The 23,904-nt window shown below is 49.9% G+C and overlaps 1 pseudogene; it reads right to left on the reverse strand.

Moving 5' to 3' along the window:
- Positions 1-18,968: 18,968 nt before the first annotated feature.
- On the reverse strand, positions 18,969-20,410 carry LOC119929982 (annotated as a pseudogene).
- Between the last annotated feature and the right edge of the window lie 3,494 nt (positions 20,411-23,904).

Genomic DNA, 23,904 nt, shown 5'->3' on the forward strand with positions numbered 1-23,904 from the left:
TGTCCAGAAACGCTCTGGGCATGTTACTCTCCTCCTCAAAAATCTCCAGTGGCTACCAATCTGCGCATCAGGCAGAGACTCCTCACGCTGGGCTTCAAGGCTCTCCATCACCTCGCCCCCTCCTACCTCACCTCCCTTCTCTCCTTCTACAGCCCAGCCCGCACCCTCCACTCCTCTGCCGCTAATCTCCTCACCGTGCCTTGTTCTCGCCTGTCCCGCCGTCGACCCCCGGCCCACGTCATCCCCCTGGCCTGGAATGCCCTCCCTCCGCACGTGCGCCAAGCTAGCTCTCTTCCTTCCTTCACGGCCCTACTGAGAGCTCACCTCCTCCAGGACGCCTTCCCAGACTGAGCCCCCTCCTTCCTCCCCGTCTTACCTCCTTCCCTTCCCCATAGTACCTTTATATATGTATATATGTTTGTACATATTTATTACTCTAGTTGTTTACTTATTTATTTTACTTGTACATATCTATTCTCTTTATTTTATTTTGTTAATATGTTTGGTTTTGTTCTCTGTCTCTCCCTTCTAGACTGTGAGCACACTGTTGGGTAGGGACTGTCACTATATGTTGCCAACTTGTACTTCCCAAGTGCTTAGTACAGTGCTCTGAACACAGTAAGCACTCAATGAATACGATTGATTGGGGCAGGTCACTTCACTTCTCTGGGTCTCAGTTCCATCTGTAAAATGGGGATGAAGACTGTGAGCTCCGCGGGGGGCAGCCTGATCACCTTGTAACCCCCAAGCGCTTAGAACAGTGCTTCATTCATTCATTCATTCCGTCGTATTTATGGAGCGCTTACTGTGGGCAGAGCACTGTACTAAGCGCTTGGGAAGTTGGGAAGCAGCGTGGCTCAGGGGAAAGAGCCCGGCCTTTGAAGTCGGAGGTCATCGGTTCAAATCCCGGCTCTGCCACTTGTCAGCTGTGTGACTTTGGGTAATTCACTTCACTTCTCTGGGCCTCAATTACCTCCTATGTAAAATGGGGATTAAGACGGTGAGCCCCACGTGGGACAACCTGGTCACCTTGTAAATTCCCCAGCGCTTAGAACAGTGCTTTGCACATAGTAAGTGTGTAATAAATGCCATCATTATTATTATTATTATAAAGAGCCCGGCCTTTGAAGTCAGAGGTCATCGGTTCAAATCCCGGCTCTGCCACTTGTCAGCTGTGTGACTTTGGGCAAGTCACTTCACTTCTCTGGGCCTCAATTACCTCCTATGTAAAATGGGGATTAAGACGGTGAGCCCCACGTGGGACAACCTGGTCACTTTGTAAATTCCCCAGCGCTTAGAACAGTGATTTGCACATAGTAAGCGCGAAATAAATACCATCATTATTATTATTATAACAAGTTGGCCACATAGTAAGCTTGGTACATAGTAAGCGCGGGCGCGCTCCGACTGCGCATGCGCCGCGCTCTCACGGGCCGGCCCCCCTTTTCCCCTCCGGCCCGAGCTCTGAATTCGCATACGCACCGCTCTGCAAGGCGGGGGCTCCCTTCTACCCCGGCCCGGGCTCCGACTACGTATGCTCCGCCCTCACCGGGACGGGGCCCCCTCCTCCACTCCCCTAGGCTCCGACTGCGCATGCGCCCCCCCCCGGGCTCCGCAAGCGCATGCGCCGAGCTCCCTCCCTTCTCTCCCCCTTCCCAGACTTCGACTGCACATGCGCTGCGCCCTCTAATGCTGAAGATATAGCTTTGGGGACTGTATCGTTCATTCATTCATTCAGTCGTATTTATTGAGCGCTTACTGTGTGTTGAGAACTGTACTAAGCGCTTGGGAATAGGATAGTATATAGTAATATTACACTATAGTATAGTACAATATAGAGAAACAGTGTGGTTCAGTGGCAAGAGCCCGGGCATTCGAGTCAGACATCAGGGGTTCGAATCCTGCTCCACCACTTGTCACCTGTGTGACCTTGGGCAAGTCACTTCACTTCTCTGGGCCTCAGTTACCTCCTCTGTAAAATGGGGATTAAGACCGTGAGCCCCACGTGGGACAACCTGATCACCTTGTAAATTCCCCAGCGCTTAGTACAGTGTTTTCCACATAGTAATTAATAAATGCCATTATTATTATTACAAGTTGGCAACATAGTAAGCTTCCTACATAGAGAGCGCGGGCTTGCTCCGATTGCGCATGCGCCGTGCTCTCCAGGGCGGGCCCATTATTTCCCCTCCCACCCGGGCTCTGACTGCGCATGCGCTACGCTCTCCAGGGCGGGTGCTCTCTTCTCCCGCGGCCCGGGCTCGGACAGCGTATGCACCGCCCTCTTTAAGACGGGCCTCCCTCCTCCCCCAGCGTGGCGCACTCCAACTGCACATGCTCCGCCCTTTCCGGGGCGGGGCCTCCTCCTCCCCTCGCCGAGGCTCCGAATGCGCATGCGCCCCGCTTCTCCCCCACCCCACTTGCTCCGCACGCGCATGCGCAGAGCTACCTCCCTTCTCTCCCCACCCGGCCTCAGACTGCACATGTGCTGCCCTCTCTAGGGCTGAAGATATAGCTTTGGGGACTGTATCGTTCATTCATTCATTCAATCGTATTTATTTATTGAGCGCTTACAGTGTGTAGATAACTGTACTAAGCATTTGGGAATAGGATACTATATAGTATATTACATTTTAGTATAGTACAGTATACTCCGACTGCGCATGCTCTGCTATCTCCGGGGCGGGGCCCCCTACGCCACTCGGCGAGGCTCCGACTGCGCATGCGCCTCGGTCCTTCCCAGCCGGGCTCCGCACGCGCATGCGCAGAGCTTCCTCCCATCTCCCCCCCGGGCTTCGACTGAGCATGCGCCGCGCTCTCTAGGGCTGAAGGTACAGCTTTGGGACTGTTTCGTTCATTCATTCATTCAATCGTATTTATTGAGCGCTTACTGTGTGGAGAGCACTGTACTAAACGTTTGGGAATAGGGTAGTATATAGTATATTATAGTAGAGTATAGAGAAGCAGTGTGGTTCAGTGGCAAGAGCCCGGGCTTTCGAGTCAGAGGTCAGTGGTTCAAATCCCGCTTTCACCGCTTGTCAGCTGTGTGACCTTGGGCAAGTCACTTCACTTCTCTGGGCCTCAGTTCCATCTGTAAAATGGGGATGAAGACTGTGAGCCCCGCGGGGGCAACGTGATCACCTTCTAACCCCCGAGCGCTTTGAACAGTGCTTTGCACATAGTAAGCGCTTAATAAATGCCATCCTTATTATTATTATATATTGGCAACATAGCTTCATACATGGTAAGCGTGGGCGCGCTCCGAATGCGCATGCGCCGCTCTCTTCCGGGCGGGCCCGCCTTCCCCCCTTCCCCCCTTCCCCTCTTCCCCCCTTCCCCCCTTTCCCCCTCGGGCCCGGGCTCTGACTGCGCATGCGCAATGCACTCCACGACGGGGTCTCCCTTCTCCCCCGGCCCGGGCTCCGACCGCGCATGCGCCCCGTTCTCCAGGACGGGCCACCCTCCTCCTCCACTCCGTGGCGCACTGCGACTGCGAATGCTCCGACCTCTCCGGGGCGGGGCCCCCTCCTCCCCTCGCCTAGGCTCCGACTGCGCATGCGCCCCGCTCCTCCCCTCAGGGCTCTGAACGCGCATGCGCTGTGCTCCCTCCCTTCTCCCCACCCCTTTCCCGGGTTTCGACTGCGCATGCGCTGCGCCCTCTAGGGCTGAAGATATGGCTTTGGGGACTGTATCGTTCATTCATTCATTCGATTGTATTTACTGAGAGAATTAGTGGACAAGTTCCCTGCCCTTAATGAATTTACAGTCTAGAGTTAGCTCTGAGTTACAGAAGTATGTATCACTAAATGTGGATTAGAACAGACCTAAGGTTCCTAGGCTCAGCTCTCTGTGACTACCATCTGACCCCTTTCTAAGGTATTATTGAATTATTATTCTTGTTATTAATATCATAATTGTATTAATATTCTAATCTCCACTGTAAATCTGAATTGGGTAATATTCCTATCTGGCAGCCTTGCCCAGTGTTTGGTCAATTCTCTGAGGGTGGAGAGCATTCATTAAATTCCCTTGATGGCTACTTTCGCATCCTATTCATGTGAAGCTGCGTAGGAAAGCTAAAGAGTGGTTTTTGGGATGTGGACAAAAAAGCAAGTCATGACTAAAGAAATTACATTGTGTTTTTCAGAATGATCTAGACTAAAATCAAAGTGAAACTTTTTTGAGCTATGACCAGGATACATCGTTGTCGGGTTCTTAGCGCAATTTAAACCGAAAAATACCAGGGTCCCAGTTACAAACACTCAGAAAGAGCCAAGGCACTTAACAAAACTAATCAACAAGACTCAAGCCACTTAAAAATAAGCAAACAGAAAACCACATTGAATCCATTCTGTTCTGCCCAAACCATGAACCTTATTCGTGGAGAGGTCATTTTGACGTCAGCAGGAATTTTGCCTGAGTAAGAATCTCAGTCTCTGGCCCATTGTCTTTCAGCCTGTCTCCAAGTTACCTTTCCTCCGGAACTCAGGACAGGTTTTGCTTGCCCTCAAAGTTAGGTAACACATTTGGCTTCAAATGACAAGATAAAGAATTCCCAGGCAATATTTCTGTCAGTTCTCCAGTGTCTCCTTGATAGGTCACCGTAATGAAGCAGATGTGCTTAGAATCATAGATGGCTTATTTTTTTCTTTTGTTGACTGCTCAAGATGAATACAAAATTGCAAATGAACCCAGAAGAACCTGGGTTCTACTCCCAGTTCTGCCACTTATCTTCTGTTTGACCTTGGGCTAGTTACTTAACTTCTCTGGGTCTCAGTTACCTCATCTGTAAAATGCGGATTAAGACTGTGAGTCCCATGTGGGACATGGACTGTGTCCAAAGTGATTACCTGGTATCTAATCCAGTGCTTAATACAGTGCCTGACACATAGTAAGTGCATAACAAATACCACGAAAATAAAGTGAGTAGAGTATGACATCTCTGCATTATCAGTTATGAGATGCCCTAAGACGCATGAAGACATACTTGCATTAAATACATCTGCAAATTCCAATCTCCTGAATCACAATAAACCTAATTTGGTCCATTTATGCATGAGATTTAAGTAATCCCTTCTCAAAGGAATTTTCAGTCAAAGGAAACTGTAGTTAACTAAACTGTTTTCAATTTTATTGTTGATATTTGAACCCAGACTAATTCAATTTAACATACTAATATTTTTATTCTTTTAACATATAAACTATGTCAATAAATTTCATTTTAAATCGAGCTACATTGTCAATGATAATAGACAGTGAAGAAAATGTCATCAAAAACATGATTTAGGACAATTTTAAGAAATGAAAGCATATGTCTTTGAAATGTTCTTGTTATTCAAGTGGAAAAGTTACCCTTTCAAGATTAACCAGATCTGTCAAGCCAACATAAGGCTCTGTAAAAATGTTAAGATCTCAACGTTTTCTGTTTGCAATATAAGCTTTTTACTAAGAAAGCTTACTCTTGAGAACTAAACGGCCTTTAATCAAAGTGCTGAGAAGTTTTTGAACATAGTTTTAAAACTAGAACTACCCTAGGAAGATAAAATGCTTGAATCACATTTAATTCATTTCATCTCCTTGGAATACCTTAAAATATCTTAAGGAAAGTGGAATCCATTACTAAGCATGGGCCTTTCATTTTACCGCCTCTTAATGTAATAATAATGATCATAATCATAATGGCATTTGTTAAGCACTTACTGTGTGTAAAGCACTGTTCTAAGCACTGGGGAGGATACAAGATGATCGATCGTTGTCCCACAGGGGGCTCACAGTCTTAATCCCCCATTTTCCAGATGAGGTAACTGAGGCACAGAGAAGTCAAGTGACTTGCCCAAGGTCACACAGCTGACAATTGGTGGAGCCGGGAAAGGAAGAGTTCCAGGTGGCAGTGTGCTTGGGTTATCGTCACCTTTAGCTTAGCCATCTGAGGAGAGAAAGGGGTTGACAATGTTAGATATTTTCACTGGCATTCTATTATGCCTTCAGTTGGAAATGAGCAGCCACTGGGTTACCTCTCTGGTTAGTAAGCCAGAAAATCCAGATCTTATATAACTAAAAAAAAAAACTTGCTCCTGTTTAATACAATTGATAAATCACCTTGTGTTGCTGCTTTCTGCCTTTCGCTTCTTATGAAATTGGTTTTGTATTGCACTTTTATTTCCAAATCACTCTCATTTTTGCTTTCACGTTAGTCCTGTGAGGTAGATAGGCAAGCAGCTGTTATTATCCACATTTTGCCGATGAAAAAACTGGGGTACAAAGATGCCAAATGACGTAGGTACAATCATGCAGCAGATCAGTGACAGAGCTCTCAGACTTGAATCTGAGGTGCTCCAGGTTTCAGTCCAGCACCCTTCTACTATATACTGCTTCCCTTCGCTTCTTGTCGGCAGCTGGGGCTTTCCAAAATCTGGAAGATATGTGGTACTGCCGTAACCACTTTTGCCGTTTCTATAGATGTTTTGTTTCTCCCTTTCCTCACTATTCTCCCTCTTGTTGTTCTTCAATGCTTTAAATCTTGATTTAGCTCCTCATACCCTGCCCTCTTCCCCCAGATTTTACTCCCGCTCTACTTCTGCAGTTCCCACTCTTCCCGTCTATTATGTTTTCTATTATTTTTTATTATCTGTTATTTTTTCCATGTCTCAGTCAGTATTAGAATGATTGAAGCAATGGAGGAATCCAAAGAAAAGAGAACTACAAATAATCTACCAATAGTAGAGAAGCAGTTTTGCCTAGTGGAGAGAGCACAGGACTGGGAGTCAGAACGACCTGAGTTCTATTTCCAGCTCCTCCACTTATCTGCTGTGTGACTTTGGGCAAGTCACTTATCTTCCCTGTGTTTCAGTTCCCTCATTTATCTAATGGGGATTAAGACTTTGAGCCCCATGTGGATTATGAACTGTGTCCAACCTGAGTAGATTGTATCTACCCCAGCTTTTAGAACAGGGCTTGTTACCTAGAAAGCACTTAACAAATGCCATTAAAAAAGTACAATAAGCATAAAAAATTACATATACTAAAATACATTTCTTTGTACCTATTCAAATATAAATTTGCTATAGGAAAATGATGCTTTTGTTTCATTTCAGTGATGGTGTTTCATCTTGTTTAATCCTTGTATAATGTCTTCTTGTCCAATAATGTTTTTTTCTAGTCCTAATAAAACCATTCAGTAACCATCAGCACTTTGCCTGCTATGGGGAACAGGGTCTGCCTGACATGATTATCTTGTATCTGCCCCAGCATTTAGTACAGTGTTCGACACATAGGAAGAGCTTAACAAATACCACCATTATTATTATTGTTAATAGTCAGCTGGCTGTCACTACCTGGGAAAGTGTTTGCCCTGAGAGTTAGTTCATCGGGATTCTAAGATTCATTGCCACGAGGAGCCTGCCTGCAGCAGAATTGAATAGTGGTAGTAGAAGTAGGAGGAAGACTGCTGAGGAAACAGCATGGCCTAGTGGATAGAGTATGGGCCTGGGAGTCAGATGGATGAGGGTCCTAATCCTGCTCTGCCACTTGTCGGCTTTGTGACCTTGGGGAAGTCACTTAACTTCTCTGTGCCGCAGTTCCCTCATCCATAAGATGGGGATTGTCCTATGTGGCACACAGACTGTGTTCAACCTGACTGGCTTGTATCTGCCCCAGAGCTTAGTACAATGCCTGGCACAAAATACGTATTTAACAAATACCGTTTAAAAAAAAAACCCCAGTTCATCCTATCTCTTCTGCATAGTCATATTTGAAGATGCAACATGTTTAGAGAAGCAGTGTGGCCTAGTGGAAGGAGAATGGGCCTGGGAGGCAGAGGACCTGGGTTCTAATCCCATCTCTGCCAATCACCTGCTGTGTGGTCTTGGGTAAGTCACTTAACTTCTCTATGCCTCAGTTCCCTCATCTACGAAATAGGGATTCAATACCTATTCTCCCTCCTACTCAGACTCTGAGTCCCATGTGGGACCTGATGATCTTGTATCTACCCCAGCACTTAGTACCGTGCTTGGCACATAGTAAGCACTTAACAAATGCCATTATCATTATTGTTATTAACAAGAAGTCTGGAAGACAATATCAACATAGCATTCTGCTGTCCTTGGAATCTCTTCATTCATTCATTCATTCAATCATATTTATTGAGCACTTACTGTGTGCAAAGCACTGTACTGAGCACTTGCGGAAGTACAGCATAACAACAGACACATTCCTGTCCACAACAAATGCACAGTCTAGAGGGGAAGCCAGATATTAATATAAATAAATAAATAGATAAATGAATAAATAAAAAATACATCTCTTCCTATTTATCAAGCTAGGAGTACTAGAGAAAAGCCCTCATTTCAACCACATAAAAACTCCTATATGGGAACGACTAAACCTGAGTCAGGCACATAAAAGCAAGTATTTGGATTATGAACCACTTTTCAGAATTAGTAAGTGCTATGGACTGTGAGCCCACTGTTGGGTAGGGACTGTCTCTATATGTTGCCAACTTGTACTTCCCAAGCGCTTAGTACAGTGCTCTGCACACAGTAAGCGCTCAATGAAAACGATTGATTGATTGACTGATTGATTGACTGTGAATTAGCCTGAAGAAGAGCCCTACAAATAAGTAAGAATCTCCATTGCAGGCACAAGAGTTGAATACTATTAATTAATTGTTGTCTCCTCTGCATTGCATGTTCTTAAGGTAGGTCTTTGCTGGACTGATTGCTTTGTTGCACACAGGATGTCCTCTTTGTTTTCAAGCGGGCCTTTTGCATCCTGATCTTTGTGAATCCTCTGCAATCCTCCATAAATGCTGTTGTTGATGATGATGATGATGATGATGATGATGATGATGCCTGCCATTTTGTTCCATCTGCTGCAATGGTCTCCCAGCCTCCCTCTGCTTGTTCACATAGTGGTTTTTTGTTCTTTTTTTAAAATGGTATTAAGTGCTTACTATGTATCAGGCACTGTACTAAGCCCTATGGTAGATACACGCTAATGAGGTTGGACACAGTCCAAGTACCACATGGGGCTCACAGTCTTAATCCATATTTTACAGATGAGGTAACTGAGGCACAGAGAAATAACTTGCCCAAGGTCACAAAGCAGACAAGTGGTGGAACTGGAATTAGAACCTGGTCCTTCTAACTCCCGTGCCTGTGCTCTACCCACTGGGTAATGCTGCTTCTCTTGACGTTGTGCTAGCCTGAATTTTTGAATCATTTGTTTTGCTCTCACTGCTTATGTAGTCCCCTCTTTTAGTAGGCTGAATGAGCCTTCTGAAGTATCTTCTATAGGAGATAGATTCCCATCAATGTGTGCCCCACATCATGCTTCCTGTTTCACAGTAACTCACAACCATGGCGTTATTTGTGACTCATCTCTCTCCTTCACCCTGCACATTCTGTCTGTCACCAAATGCTGTCTATACTACTTTCACAACCTCCCCAGAATCCACTCATTCTTAAGCATCCAAACTGCTACTGCACTGGTCCAAGCACTTGTCTTACGCCATCATTATTACTGCATCAACCTCCTTGCTGACTGTCCTGTCTCCAGCTTCTCCTCTCTCCATCCTGTAGTTCACACTGTTCCTCATGGTCATTTTTCTGAACAATCATTCTGCACATGTCTCCCCCCTCCTCAAAAACCTCCAATGGTTATACATCCATCTTACCAACAAACAAAAACTCCTCAACATCAGCTTTAAGTCACTTAATCAGCTCTCTCCTCACACAATGTAGCCTCATTCTTTACCCATTATCTAGCCCGCAACACTTCATTCCACACCAACTTACTATGCCTTGATATTGTCTCTTTCACCATCGACCCCTTGCTCACACCCACCCTTCTGCCGAAACTCCCTCCCACTTCATATCTGACAGACCACCATTCTCCCTATCTTCAAAGCCCTATTAAAATCACATCGCCTCCAGGAAGCCTTCCCTGACTAATCGCTCATCTCTTCAAACTGTTTTTCCTCCCTCATGCTTCACCTATACATTTAAGTCTGAATTTTCTCAGCAATTAGGTTCTTACCACAGGGCCTCAGCTCATTCTTGTTTATCCCACTCCTGACCTCTGGCCCATGTCCTCCCTCTGGACTGGAACTCCCTCCTCCATTCTCCCCACTTTCAAACATCTCCTAAAATCACATCTCCTCCAAGAGATCCTCCTTTCTTAGGCCCTCATTTCCTAGACCTGCCTTTGCCTCTGTGTCACATATGTTCTAGGACATGTGCACTTTAAGCACTTAATATCCACCCCACTCTCAGCCTCACAGCATTTACGTTACGTATCCTTTTATTTTCCCATTTCCCCTATCTCTAATTTACTTTAATGTCTAGCTTCTCCTCTAGGCTATAAGCTCTTTATGGGCAGCGATATTGTCTACCAACTCTACTGTATTGTACTCTCCCAGTCATTTAGTACAGTGCTCTGCATTTAGTAAGTGCACAATAAATACTCTTTGTTGATTGATTGCACTTATTCTCCCAGCATTTTTGTTCACATTCTTATTCTTGGGTGCCTCCTCTACCTGTAGTTTACTTCTGTGTCTGTCTCCCCTGCTTGACTGTAATCTCCTTAAGGGCAGGAACCATGCCTACCTACTTTTTTGTACTCTTCCTAGTACTCAGTAAGTACTAATGATTAACAGATAGTAGATATATAGACAGGTAGATAGGTAAATAAGTGCCTTTCATTTTGAAAGATGACACTATCCATGCAGGTAAATGTGTATGGAAGAACCCATGTATGAATAACATTCTCTTCTGAATTCCTCTAACTTCAGGGGGCCTCCTTGATGGTGGAAGGCATATTTTAAAACTCATTACCATGTTTCTGCCATCTGTATAAGAAGGTATTTCTACATTGTAAACTCCTGGTGGGCAGGGAACATGGCTTTCAACCCTGTTGTAGTCTACGAAGCTCTTAGTATAATGCTCTGCATACAGCAAACGCTCAGTAAGTAACAGTGATTGGTTGATTGATTGATACCTTTGATAAGAGCCATCCCATCTGTACCTTTTCATGGTGCCATGATACTGAGAATGGAGCTATATAGTTGTAGTAATCATTAGAAACCTTCAGTTTGGTGATGGGCAGCATATTTGTGGATTTAAATCTCAATCATTTTCATTTTCATCAAACACATCTTAATGGCATCCCTTTGCCAGTCTCAGTTTTCTGCAGGTATGTCATCTGGGTATATACAGATTCGGTAGGTGACTAACTGAACTATTTCATCAGTGGGCTACAGTAATCATTAGATGGCAAGACATAGTCACAAGGAATGGCGTTCTGCAATAAAGTCCTCCAACATCAAAACAATGCTTGTTGCCTCATGCGTGGCCCCTGCTGCTCCCGGAAGGATCCTCTCCTTAGAGCGCCACCACAGACAACCCCGGACTCCGTTCCCGAGAGGCCCGCCCGCCATCACACCGCATGGCCCCCGCTACTCCCGGAAGGATCCTCTCCTCAGATCACCGCCATAGACGCCCCCTTCTTCCACCCCCACCCACTTAAGCGACCTTCCTTATAGTGCGCCCCAAGCCCCCTTCCCGGTCCGGTCCTGACTGACTCCCCCCCTCCACCCCGGGAAAATGGCCCTTGTTATCACCAAGTTACATTAACGATAACCTCATTCGCACCTACTCAGCCTTCATGTCCCGCCATCGACCCCCGGCCCACGTCTTACCCCTGGCCTGGAATGCCCTCCCTCTGCCTATCCGCCAAACTAGCTCTCTTCCTCCCTTCAAGACCCTACTGAGAGCTCATCTCCTCCAGGAGGCCTTCCCGGACTAAGCCCCTTTCTTCCTCTCCCCCTCGTCCCCCTCTCCATCCCCCATATCTTACCTCCTTCCCTTCCCCACAGCACCTGTGTATATGTATATATGCTTGTACATAGTTATTACTCTATTTATTTATTTTACTTCTAAATATCTATTCTATTTATTTGATTTTGTTAGTATGTTTGGTTTTGTTCTCCGTCTCCCCCTTCTAGACTGTGAGCCCACTGTTGGGTAGGGACTGTCTCGATATGTTGCCAGCTTGTACCTCATAAGCTCTTAGGACAGTGCTCTGCACATAGTAAGCGCTCCATTAATACGATTGATTGATTGATTGATATCTCCGCTGGTGAAGACAGTAGTAAGTTGCTATATTCGTGGCCCAGTGGAAGGAGCACAGTCTTTTAAGCCAGAGGTCATGGGTTCTAATCCTGACTCTTCCACTTGTCAGCTGTGTGACTTTGGGCAAGTCACTTAACTTCTCTGTGCCTCAGTTACCTCATCTGTAAAATGGGGATTAAGACTGTGAGCCCCACGTGGGACAACCTGATCACCTTGAATCCCCCCCCCCAGCTCTTAGAACAGTGCTTCGCACATAGTAAGCACTTAACAAAAACCATCATTATTATTATGAAGCGGCGTGGCCTAGTGGAAAGAGCACGGGCTTGGGAGTCGGAGGTCGTCGGTTCTAATCTCAGCTCCGCCACTTATCTGCTGTGTGACCTTGGGTAAGTCACTTCACTTCTCAGTGCCTCAGTTACCTCATCTGTAAAATGGGGATGAAGACTGTGAGCCCCGCGGGGGGCAACCTGATTACCCTGTAACCCCCCAGCACTTAGAACAGTGCCTTACACATAGTAAGCGCTTAATAAATGCCATTATTATTATTATTATTATTATTACATGTTGGCCACATAGTAAGCTTCGTACAAAGTAAGCGCGGGCTTGCTCGACTGCGCATGCGCCGCGCTCTCCCGGGCGGGCCCCCCTTTCCCCCTTCGTCCAGGGCTCTGACTGCGCATGCGCCGTGCTCTCCAGGACTGGCCTCCCTCCTCACCGCCCCCCGCGGCGCACTGCGACTGCGCGCCTTCCGCACTCTCCGGGGCGGGACCCCCTCCTCCCCTCGCCTACACTTCGACAGCGCATGCGCCCCGCTCCTTCCCCCACCGGTCTCCGAACGCGCATGCGTTCCTCCCTTCTCAGGTTTCGACTGCGCATGCGCTGCGCCTTCTAGGATTGAAGATATGGCCTTGGGGACTGTATCGTTCATTCATTCACTCAATCGTATTTATTGAGCGCTTACTGTGTGTACAGCACTGTACTAAGCGCTTGGGAACAGGATAGTATATAGTATATTACAGTATAGTACAGTACAGTATAGAGAAGCAGTGTGGTTCAGTGGCAAGAGCCCGGGCTTTCGAGTCAGACGTCAGGGGTTCAAATCCCGACTGCACCGCTTGTCAGCTGTGTGAACCTGGGCAAGTCACTTCACTTCTCTGGGCCTCAGTTCCTTCTGTAAAATGGGGATGAAGACTGTGAGCCCCGCGTGGGGCAACCTGATCACCTTGTAACCCCCAGCGCTTAGAACAGTGCTTTGCACATAGTAACCGCTTAATGAATGCCATCATTATTATTATTATTACAAGTTGGCAACATAGTAAGCTTCGTACCTGTATATATGTACATATGTTTGTACATACTTATTACACTATTTATTTTACTTGTACACATCTATTCTATTTATTTTACTTTGTTAGTATGTTGGTTTTGTTCTCTGTCTCCCTCTTTTAGACTGTGAGCCCACTGTTGGGTAGGGACTGTCTCTATATGTTTCCAACTTGTACCTCCCAAGCGCATAGTATAGTGCCCCTCCTCCCCTCGCCGAGTCTCCGAATGCGCCGCGGTTGTCCTCCCTCCCACTGCCTCCGCAAGCGCATGCGCAGAGCTCCGTCCCTTCTCCCCCCCCCCCCACCCCCCTTCCCGGGCTTCGACTGCACATCCTCTGCGCCCTCTAGGGCTTAAGATTTAGATTTGGGGACTGTATCGTTCATTCATTCATTCGATTGTATTTATTGAGCGCTTACTGTGTAGAGCACTGTACTAAGCGCTTGGTAATAGGATAGTATATAGTATATTACACTATAGTATAGTACAGTATAGAGAAGCAGTGTGGTTCAGTGGCAAGAGCCCGGGCTTTGGAGTCAGACGTCAGGGGTTTGAATCCCGCTCCACCGCTTGTCACCTGTGTTACTTTGGGCAAGTCATTTCACTTCTCTGGGCCTCAGTTACCTCCTCTGTAAAATGGGGATTTAGACCGTGAGCCGCACGTGGGACAACCTGATCACCTTGTAAATTCCCCAGCGCTTAGTACAGTGCTTTGCACCTAGTAAGCGCTTAATAAATACCATCATTATTATTCTTATTACAAGTTGGCCACATAGTAAGCTTCGTACATAGTGAGCGCGGGCGTGCTCCGACTGCGCATGCGCCGCGCTCTTCCGGGCGGGCCCACTTTTTCCCCGTCCGCCCGGGCTCTGACTGCGCATGCGCCGCGCTTTCCCGGGCGGGTGCCCTTTCCCCTCCCGCCCCGGGACCTGACTGCGCATGCGCTATACTCCCCAGGGCAGGGGCTCCCTTCTCCCCCGGCCCGGGCTGGGACCGCGCATGCGCCGCGCTCTCCAGGCCGGGCCTCCCTCCTCCCCCCCCCGTGGCGCACTCCGCCTGCGCATGCTCCGCCCTCTCCGGGGCTGGGCCCCCTCCTCTCCTCGCCGAGGCTCCGAATGCGCATGCCCCCCGCCTTTCCTTCCCTCCCCACTGGCTTTGCACGCGCATGCGCAGAGCTCCCTCCCTTCTCTCTCCCTATCCGGGCCTCGACTGCGTATGCGCCGCGATTTCTAAGGCTGAGGATATGGCTTTGGGGATATCGTTCATCTCTGCCCCTGCTCTCTCCCCCTCTCTCCAGGCTCGCATCTCCTCCTGCCTTCAGGACATTTCCATCTGGATGTCTGTCCACCACCTAAAACTCAACATGTCCAAGACTGAACTCCTTGTCTTCCCTCCCAAACCCTGCCCTCTCCCTTACATTCCCGTCTCTGTTGACGGCACTACCATCCTTCCCGTCTCACAAGCCCGCAACCTTGGTGTCATCCTCGACTCCGCTCTCTCATTCACCCCTCACATCCAAGCCGTCACCAAAACCTGCCGGTCTCAGCTCCGCAACATTGCCAAGATCCGCCCTTTCCTCTCCATCCAAACCGCTACCCTACTCGTTCAAGCTCTCATCCTATCCCGTCTGGACTACTGCATCAGTCCTCTCTCTGATCTCCCATCCTCGTGTTTCTCCCCACTTCAATCCATACTTCATGCTGCTGCCCGGATTGTCTTTGTCCAGAAACGCTCTGGGCGTGTTACTCCCCTCCTCAAAAATCTCCAGTGGCTACCAATCGATCTGCGCACCAGGTAGAAACTCTTCACCCTGGGCTTCAAGGCTCTCCATCACCTCGCCCCCTCCTACCTCACCTCCCTTCTCTCCTTCTACAGCTCACCCCGCACCCTCCGCTCCTCCGCCGCTAATCTCCTCACCGTACCTCGTTCACGCCTGTCCCGCCATCGACCCCCGGCCCACGTCATCCCCCGGGCCTGGAATGCCCTCCCTCTGCCCATCCGCCAAGCTAGCTCTCTTTCTCCCTTCTGAGAGCTCACCTCCTCCAGGAGGCCTTTCCAGGCTGAGCCCCTTCCTTCCTCTCCCCCTCGTCCCCCTCTCCATCCCCCCATCTTACCTCCTTCCCTTCCCCACAGCACATTACATTTATATATGTTTGTACATATTTATTACTCTATTTATTTATTCATTTATCTTACTTGTACATATCTATTCTATTTTATTTTGTTAGCATGTTTGGTTTTGTTCTCTGTCTCCCCCTTCTAGACTGTGAGCCCGCTGTTGGGTAGGGACTGTCTCTATGTGTTGCCGACTTGTACTTCCCAAGCGCTTAGTACAGTGCTCTGCACACAGTAAGCGCTCAATAAATACGATTGATTGATTGATTGATTGAGCGCTTACAGTGTGTAGAGCACTGTACTACGCGCTTGGGAATAGGATAGTATATATTATATTACCGTATAGTATAGTATAGTATAGAGAATCAGTGTGGTTCAGTGGCAAGAGCCCGGGCTTTGGAGTCAGGGGTCAGGGGTTCAAATGCCTATTCCACCGCTTGTCAGCTGTGTGATCTTGGGCAAGTCACTTCACTTCTCTGGGACTCAGTTCCATCTCTAAAATGGGGATGAAGACTGTGAGCACCGCGGGGGGCAACCTGATCACCTTGTAACCCCACAGCGCTTAGAACAGTGCTTTGTACATAGTAAGCGCTGAATAAATGCCATCATTATTATTATTATTATTACAAGTTGGCATAGTAAGCTTCGTACATGGTAAGCGCGGGCGCGCTCCGACTGTGCATGCGCCGCGCTTTCCCGGGCGGGCCCCCCTTTCCCTCCTCCGGCCCGGGCTCTGACCGCGCATGCGCAACGCTCTCCAGGGCGGGGGCTCCCTTCTCCCCCGGCTCGGGCTCCGACCGCGCATGCGCCGCGCTCTCCAGGATGGGCCTCCCTCCCACCCTCCCCCGTGGCTCACTGCGACTGTGCTTGCTCCGTCCCCTCCGGGGACCGACTGCACTTGCGCCCCTCTCCTCCCCCTCCTTTCCCGGCTCCGCACGCGCATGCGCCGAGCTCCTTCCCTCCCCCCCCCTTCCCGGGCTTCGGCTGCGCATGCGCTGCGCTCTCTAGGGCTGAAGATATAGCTTTGGGGACTATAGTATAGTACAATATAGAGAAGCAGTGTTGTTCATTAGCAAGAGCCCGGGCTTTGGAGTCAGAGATCAGGGGTTCAAATCCCGACTCCGCCGCTTGTCAGCTGTGTGACCTTGGGCAAGTTATTTCACTTCTCTGGGTTTCAGTTCCATCTGTAAAATGGGGATGAAGACTGTGAGCCCCGCGGGGGGCAACCCGATCACCTTGTAACCACCCAGCGCTTAGAACAGTGCTTCATTCATTCATTCATTCCGTCGTAGTTATTGAGCACTTACTGTGGGCAGAGCACTGTACTAAGCGCTTGGGAAGTAGGGAAGCAGCGTGGCTCAACGGAAAGAGCCTGGGCTTTGACGTCAGAGGTCATCGGTTCAAATCCCGGCTCTGCCACTTCCATTCATTCAGTCGTATTTATTGAGCGCTTACTGTGTGCAGAGCACTGGACTAAGCGCTTGGGAAGTACAAGTCGGCAACATATAGAGACGATCCCTACCGAACAACGGGCTCACGGTCTAGAAGGGGGAGACAGAAAACAAAACAAAACCTGGAGACAGGTCAGGACTTCCTGACCCCTCCTGCCGTCCCCCGGCACCCCGTGACCCTTCCTCTCCACCTCAGCAGCCCCTGCCTCCCTGCCACTTCCTGGCCCTCCCACTCCCTCCTGATCTCCCTCCAGTCCCCTCCTGAACTCTCGACCCTTTATGATCCCCTGGGTATCCCCAGATCCCATCCCCGCCCACTCCCAGCCCTCTGGCATTCCCAAGTCCTTTGACGCTCCCTGACCCTTTGGGAAGCCCTGACCCCTACCCCCTCCTGCTTCTCTCAGCTCCAGCCCCTCCTGCCCCTTCCCACCCCCTGCCCGCTGCTGCCCCATGTCCCCTGCCCCGGCATTGCCGTTCCCACGGGCTCCTTCCTCTCCAGCAAGCGGGCCGGGCCTCGGTGTGCCGCCGGGGTCAGAGGGCAGAAGTGGACCCGGCAGATCCTGAAGGGTGTCTCGCTGTACCTCGAGAGTGGGCAGATGCTGGGGGTCCTGGGGAGCTCAGGTGAGCGGGGGCTCCGGTCTGGCCAGTGGCTCTGACCACTTTCAGGCAGAGGCCTAGCCTGGCTTTGTTGCTGCGGCCCAGCTACCGGGGACCCAGCTGGGGCTTGCGAGGTGGGAGGGCAGTGGGTCAGTGGCACTTCTGGGCAGCGTCTGTGGGCCCGTCTCCTTGGACCCGACTATTCCCATCCCCCCGGGCCATCCCTGCTCCCATCCTGCCCACCCTCGGCTCCCCCAGCTCTTTCCCCCCCAACTCTTCCCGCACTTGGCCCGTTTCTGTCCGGGCTCCCGCCTCAGGGCTCTCCTCCCTCCCCGGCACTCCCATCCCTCCCCTCTCCCCCGCGACAGGTTCCGGGAGGACCACGCTGCCGGACGCGCCGTCGGGGCGACTGAGACAGCAGGGGACACTGGTGGGAGACGTGTGTGTGAACGGCCACCGGCCGCGCCCTGACCAGTTTCAGGATTGCATCTCCTATGCCCTGCAGGTGGGGACCCGCATGGCTACTGGGTGGTTTCCCTGGCAGGCAGTCTGGGTGCCGCAGCGTGTGTGCCGTCTCTGCGGAGTAGACACTGCCGTGTGACTCCCTGGCTGGGCAGTGTCCTCAACAGGGAGGCATCCCGGCCAGGCAGCATAGACATCCCCGAGTGGCATCCCGGCCAGGCGGTGTAAACGCTGCAGTGCCGTGTCCTGGCCGGACAGTCTAGCTGCTGCAGGTCTTCAATGTGGGGCTGGACTGACTTCAGTGTCCTCTCCACCGCTGTTGGAGGAGGACACTTTTCTGGGCTACCTCCCCGTCCGGGAGAACCTGACGTACGCAGCGCAGCTGGCCATCGGCATTGGCTCCCCTAACTTCTTCTGCAGGAAGGTGGGTGAGCGGGCACAAGCAAACCCTAACTGTCCAAGCTATGTTCTTCTCTTGGGGAGAAGTCCATGCCTGAGTTTACCCCTTCAGTCTTTGGGCTTCTCATTTCAGGGGCTACCCCAGAGGCCCCCTGGCCATATGCAGAGTCCTTGGGGTGTCCAGCCGGCCTTCCCCACAGGGACCCATGGGCAAAAGAACTTGAGGGGATCAGGGTGGGGTGGGACACTGGGTGGTCACTCTGTGCCCTCAGGGAGAGGCAGGGCTATTTGGTGGACATACTGACTGTACTCTGTGCCCACAGTGGTGTGGCCATGTGGTGGGCACACTGACCATGCTCTGTGCCTGCAGGCAGAGTGGTAGCCATGCGGTGGGCATTCTGACTGTACTGTGCCCGTAGTCAGAGCAGTGGCCATGTGGTGGGGACACTGATCATGCTGTGTGCCCGCGGGCAGAGTGGTGGCCCTGCCCTGGTCAAGCTGAGGTTGTTGTGTGCCCACAGGTAGAATCGGGGATGGTGGAGCTGAGCCTCAGCCACGTGGCGGACACACTGATCGGGAGCCATGCGACCGGAGGCGTTTCTAATGGCGAAAGTCCATCGCGGCCCAACTCCTCTGGGATCCAAGTGAGTGGCTGGCCTGCGAAGCCATCTCTGGGCACTTCAGGGGGCCCCAGAAAGCAGGCCCTTCTGCTCTGATGTGGGTACTTTAAAGTGATTTAAAGCCAATGGTAAGGAGTTTCTGTTTGATGCAGAGGTGGATGGGTAACCACTGGAAGTTTTTGTAGAAAACCGATCCAGGTAGCAGAATGAAGTATGGACTGTAGTGGGGAGAGACAGACGGCTGGGAGGTCAGCAAGGAGGCTGACGCAGAAATCCAAGGGGGATAGGATAAGCCTCAAAATGACACGAGCCACAGCACCATAAACCCTGGCATCATCGTTCATTGTAGTGTGGTCAGTAGGTGCCATGAAGCTCAGCAGCTTATTAAGGACATGATACCGGAGTTTTCTTCCTTTGCTGGCTTTCCTATCCACTTTCATGTGAAGTTTACTCCGTAACCTCTGAATAGCCGGCCATTGCCCGCCCATGGCCAACTGATCATTCGGATCCAAGGAACTGGTCTTCCATTCTATAAGTTATCGGAGAGGCTGGTGGTAAAAGTCATCATCACCAAAGATCTCTTCATCCAGGTACTTCAAGTGAGCGTTGGATGGAGCCTGAGGCAAAATCTCCTGCTGTCCTGGCACGCTGTCGGGGATAGGCTGGAGTTCTGGCTCGGCCTTGCCAAGAACACGGTACAAAGAGTGCTTAGTCTGCATCTGCCGAAGTAATCTCTCTTTGTCCATCGGAATATAGTCTATCTGAGTCAGGATTGGGCGCTCAAAGGGTCCAAAACCCTTTCTCGGCTTGCCAGAAGCCAATTTGGTTTTGTCGTGTCATTTTTGCAGCGTCCGGTTACGATAGGTTGTGAAATCAGCAAAGCATTTTGCCATGAAGTCAGGGTAGTCACTCATCTCTAGCTTGCTTCCACTTAGGTGGCCCTTTCCTCTGCAGCTGCTGCTGCTGTCCCTCCTCAGCAAGCAATTCCTCCTCCTCTTCACTGTAAATTTCCTCCTCACTCTCTGCTTTGGGTTTTTTCCCACCTACCAGGTGCCTCCATGTCTGGATGCTGGTAAAGCAGTTCATCCTGAAGATCCACCAGAGACCTCAATAATGCTTTAAGTGCCTTGTGACTGTTTTTCAGGATGCTGGCAAACTCTGATCCTCCCTTGTCCTTGAATATGGGGAACGTTTCTGGCTGTGGAAGCTGGTTGGTGGTGAGCAGGGCCTTCTGCAATTTGATTCTTCCTTCCAAAAGCAGGTCCCATAACGCTATTTGGTTCTTCACAGCTCTTCCTTTCTCCATTTCCTCTGTCACTTTCCATTTCCATCTCCATTTCCATGTCCCACATGGGGCTAACGGCCTTAATCCCCATTTTCCAGGAGATGGAACCCAAGCCCAGAGAAGTGAAGTGACTTGCCCAGGGACCCACAGCAGACAGGTGGCGGAACTGGGATTAGAACCCAGTTCCTTCTGACTCTCGGGCCCGGGCTCTATCCTCTCGGCTACTCTGCGTCTCACCATTAATATGGGTATTCAAGCTTTGGCTGTATTTTATGGCCCTCTGACGAGAAGCTCAAAACATTTTGCAGACGTCATCTCCTGACGGCCTACCGAGTCCGGGGAATATTGTCCCGTCCCAGCTTGACTACCGTATCGGTCTCCTCACCGGTCCCTCTGTCTCCGGTCTCTCTATTGCCCAGGGTATTTTCCAAAAATCTCACCTGCAACAGCGATAGTTAAAGCCATGGAAGTGAATGGGCTCCCCAGAGGGAGTGAGTGTAAAGTCAGACGGAAAAGGTCTCAGAAGAGAACCTCGAGCGATCCATACAAGTTAAGGGATGGAGGGAGAAGAGGAACTGGTGAAAGACTTTTTCTTGCCTTTGTGTTTTGAATGGCATTTGTTGAGCACCTCCTGTGTGCGAGGCACTGTTCTAAGTGCTGGGGTCCCTTTCCCCCATAGGGCTCACAGTCTTATTCCCCATTTTACAAACGAGGTCACTGAGGCACGGAGAAGTGAAGCGACTTGCCCAAGGACACCCAGCTGACAAGTAGCGGAACTGGGGTTAGAACACGGGTCCTTCTGACTAGTAGGCCCGGTCTCTGTCCACTAGGCCTTGCCACGTATAGACCCCGAAACAATCGAGGGGCAGATGAGAACCGTGTCGACCTGTGTTCGGCCCACCTGTCCGGGATTCCGGCACGCTGTCGGGCACCGTGACTCATGGGATTTTTTGGTGCTCGCTCTGTGACAGGCCCTGTACTAATTTCTTGGGCAGAAGCCAATTTGGTTTTGTTATGCCATTTTTGCAGCGTCCGGTTACGATAGGATATGAAATCAGCAAAGCGTTTTGCCATGAAGTCAGGGTAGTCACTCATCTCTAGCTTGCTTCCACTTAGGTGGCCCTTTCCTCTGCAGCTGCTGCTGCTGCTGTCCCTCCTCAGCAAGCAATTCCTCCTCCTCTTCACTGGAAATTTTCTCCTCACTCTCTGCTTTGGGTTTTTTCTCACCTACCAAGTGCCTCGTGTCTGGATGCTGGTAAAGCAGTTCATCCTGAAGATCCACCAGAGACTTCGATAATGCTTTAAGTGCCATGTGACTGTTTTTCAGGATGCTGGCAAACTCTGATCCTCCCTTGTCCTTGAATATGGGGAACGTTTCTGACTGTTGCACGAGAACCGTGTCGACCTGTGTTCGGCCCACCTGTCCGGGATTCCGGCACGCTGTCGGGCACCGTGACTCATGGGAATTTGTTGTGCTCGCTCTGTGCCAGGCCCTGTACTAATTGCTTGGGCAGAAACTAGCTAATCACATTGGACACGGTCCCTGTCCCTTTTGGGGCCCACAGTCTTTGTCCCCATTTTGCGGATGAGGGAACCGAGACACAGAGAAGTGAAGTGACTTGCCCAAGGTCACACAGAAGACAAGTGGCAGAGCTGGGATTAGAGTCCATGATCTTCTGACTCCCAGAACCGGTCTGTGTTTTAGACGGAAAAACATTGTTTTACCACGGAAAAACATTTCATCGTCACGGGCGCGTGATGATGACACTCCCCCGATTCGAGGCCAGAAAGGAGGGGATGCAGGCAGGAGCAGGAAGGCTGGCTCTAGGCCATAGGTCTGGGGTTTCCTTTTCTAACCCCCTGTCACACCCTAGACCGAGCCACCGGAGCCCGTCGTCGTGATATGGGGCTCGCTCGCTGGCCTCCCGTAGCCCGAGCTGCCATCTAACGGTTATCGGTCAATCGTATCTATTGAGCGTTTACTCTATGCAGAGCACTGTACTGAGTGCTTGGGAAAGTACACTGCAGTAGAGTTGATAGACATAATCCCTGTCCTTAAGAAGCTTGCGGTCTACAAGGGAAGACAGAAAGAAGTGCTTAGAGGGATACCATCCAGGTGCACAGGCCACATAGAAGGGAGAACAAATAGGGGAAATGAGAACTTAGTTGTGGAAGACATTTTGGAGGAGATAATAGTAATGATAATAATTCTGGCATTTGTTAAGCGCTTATTCTGCATCAACCACTATTCTAAGCGCTGGGGTAGACACAAGGTACTAGGGTTGTCCCTCATGGGGCTCACAATCTTAATCTCAATCACCACTTTATCGATGAGGTAACTGAGGCACAGAGAAGTTAAGTGGCTTCCCCAAGGTCACACAGCAGACAAGTGGAGGAGCCGGGATTAAAACCCACGTCCTCTGACTCCCAGGCCCGTGTTCTCTCCGCTAATCCAGGCTGTGGAGAAGTGATTTTAAGAGGGCTCTGAAGGTGGGGAGAGTGGTGGGCTGTCTAATTGGAAGGGCTAGGCTTTCCTGGCCGTTCCTTGGGTTCGGTGTCAGCTGACCGGTTGTGGGGGTTGTGAGGAGGGGACTGAGATGGGACAGGAAAGGGGGGTGGGGGTCGGGCCAGAGATGAGACTGACTGGAGAGGCGTTTGGAATTAGTGTTTCTCTGGACAGACCCTTTCATCCTATCCTATTCATTCATTCTATTGTATTCATTGGGCACTTACTGCGTGCAGAGCACTGTACTAAGCACTTGGAAAGGACAATTTGGCAACAGATAGAGACAATCCCTACCAGACAATGGACTCACAATTTAGAAGGGGGAGACAGACAACAAAACAAATCAAGTAGACAGGCATCCCTAGCATCAGAATAGATAAATAGAATTATAGACAAATACACATCATTAACAAAATAAATAGTGTAATAAATATGTACAAATATGCACAAGAGCTGTGGGGCGGGGCAGTGGGTAGAGCAGAGGGACGGAGTAGGGGTGATGGAGAGGGGAGGAGGAGCAGAGGAAAAGGGGGTGCTCCATCTGGAAAGGCCTACCTGCCCTACCCTATCTTTCTGGCAGCCATACCCTCATCCAATGATGCAGCTGGACCTTCCCTCAGGGACAACTGATCTCTACCCCAGCTGTTTCCAATCAGGGGAATTAGTGACTAACGCATGCATGCCCCGCCCCCACAATCTCCCTGCCCTATATAACCCTACAGGGGCCCCACTCACTTCGAGGCTGGTTGACTTTGAATCGTTGTAAGGGCTGGGTTTGGTGAGCTGGGGAGAATAAGGGGATTTTTGGAAGGCGGTTTTGATGATTTGGGAGCCTTGAATCTGCTTACTGGTTTGATAGCTGGGAGTTCTTTAAGGCCACGTAATTTCCCCAAGATTTTGCCTGTAGGGTTCTGCTGAGAGGGTATCTTTACTCTACCCTGACCTCACTCATTCCTGCGCTGAGGAGTAAGGGTAGTTAGTGGGCAAAAGGGCTACTACTCCATCTTAGATGGCTTCC

Source organism: Tachyglossus aculeatus, chromosome 6 (assembly GCF_015852505.1).
Source record: "Tachyglossus aculeatus isolate mTacAcu1 chromosome 6, mTacAcu1.pri, whole genome shotgun sequence".
Taxonomy (NCBI): Eukaryota; Metazoa; Chordata; class Mammalia; order Monotremata; family Tachyglossidae; genus Tachyglossus; species Tachyglossus aculeatus.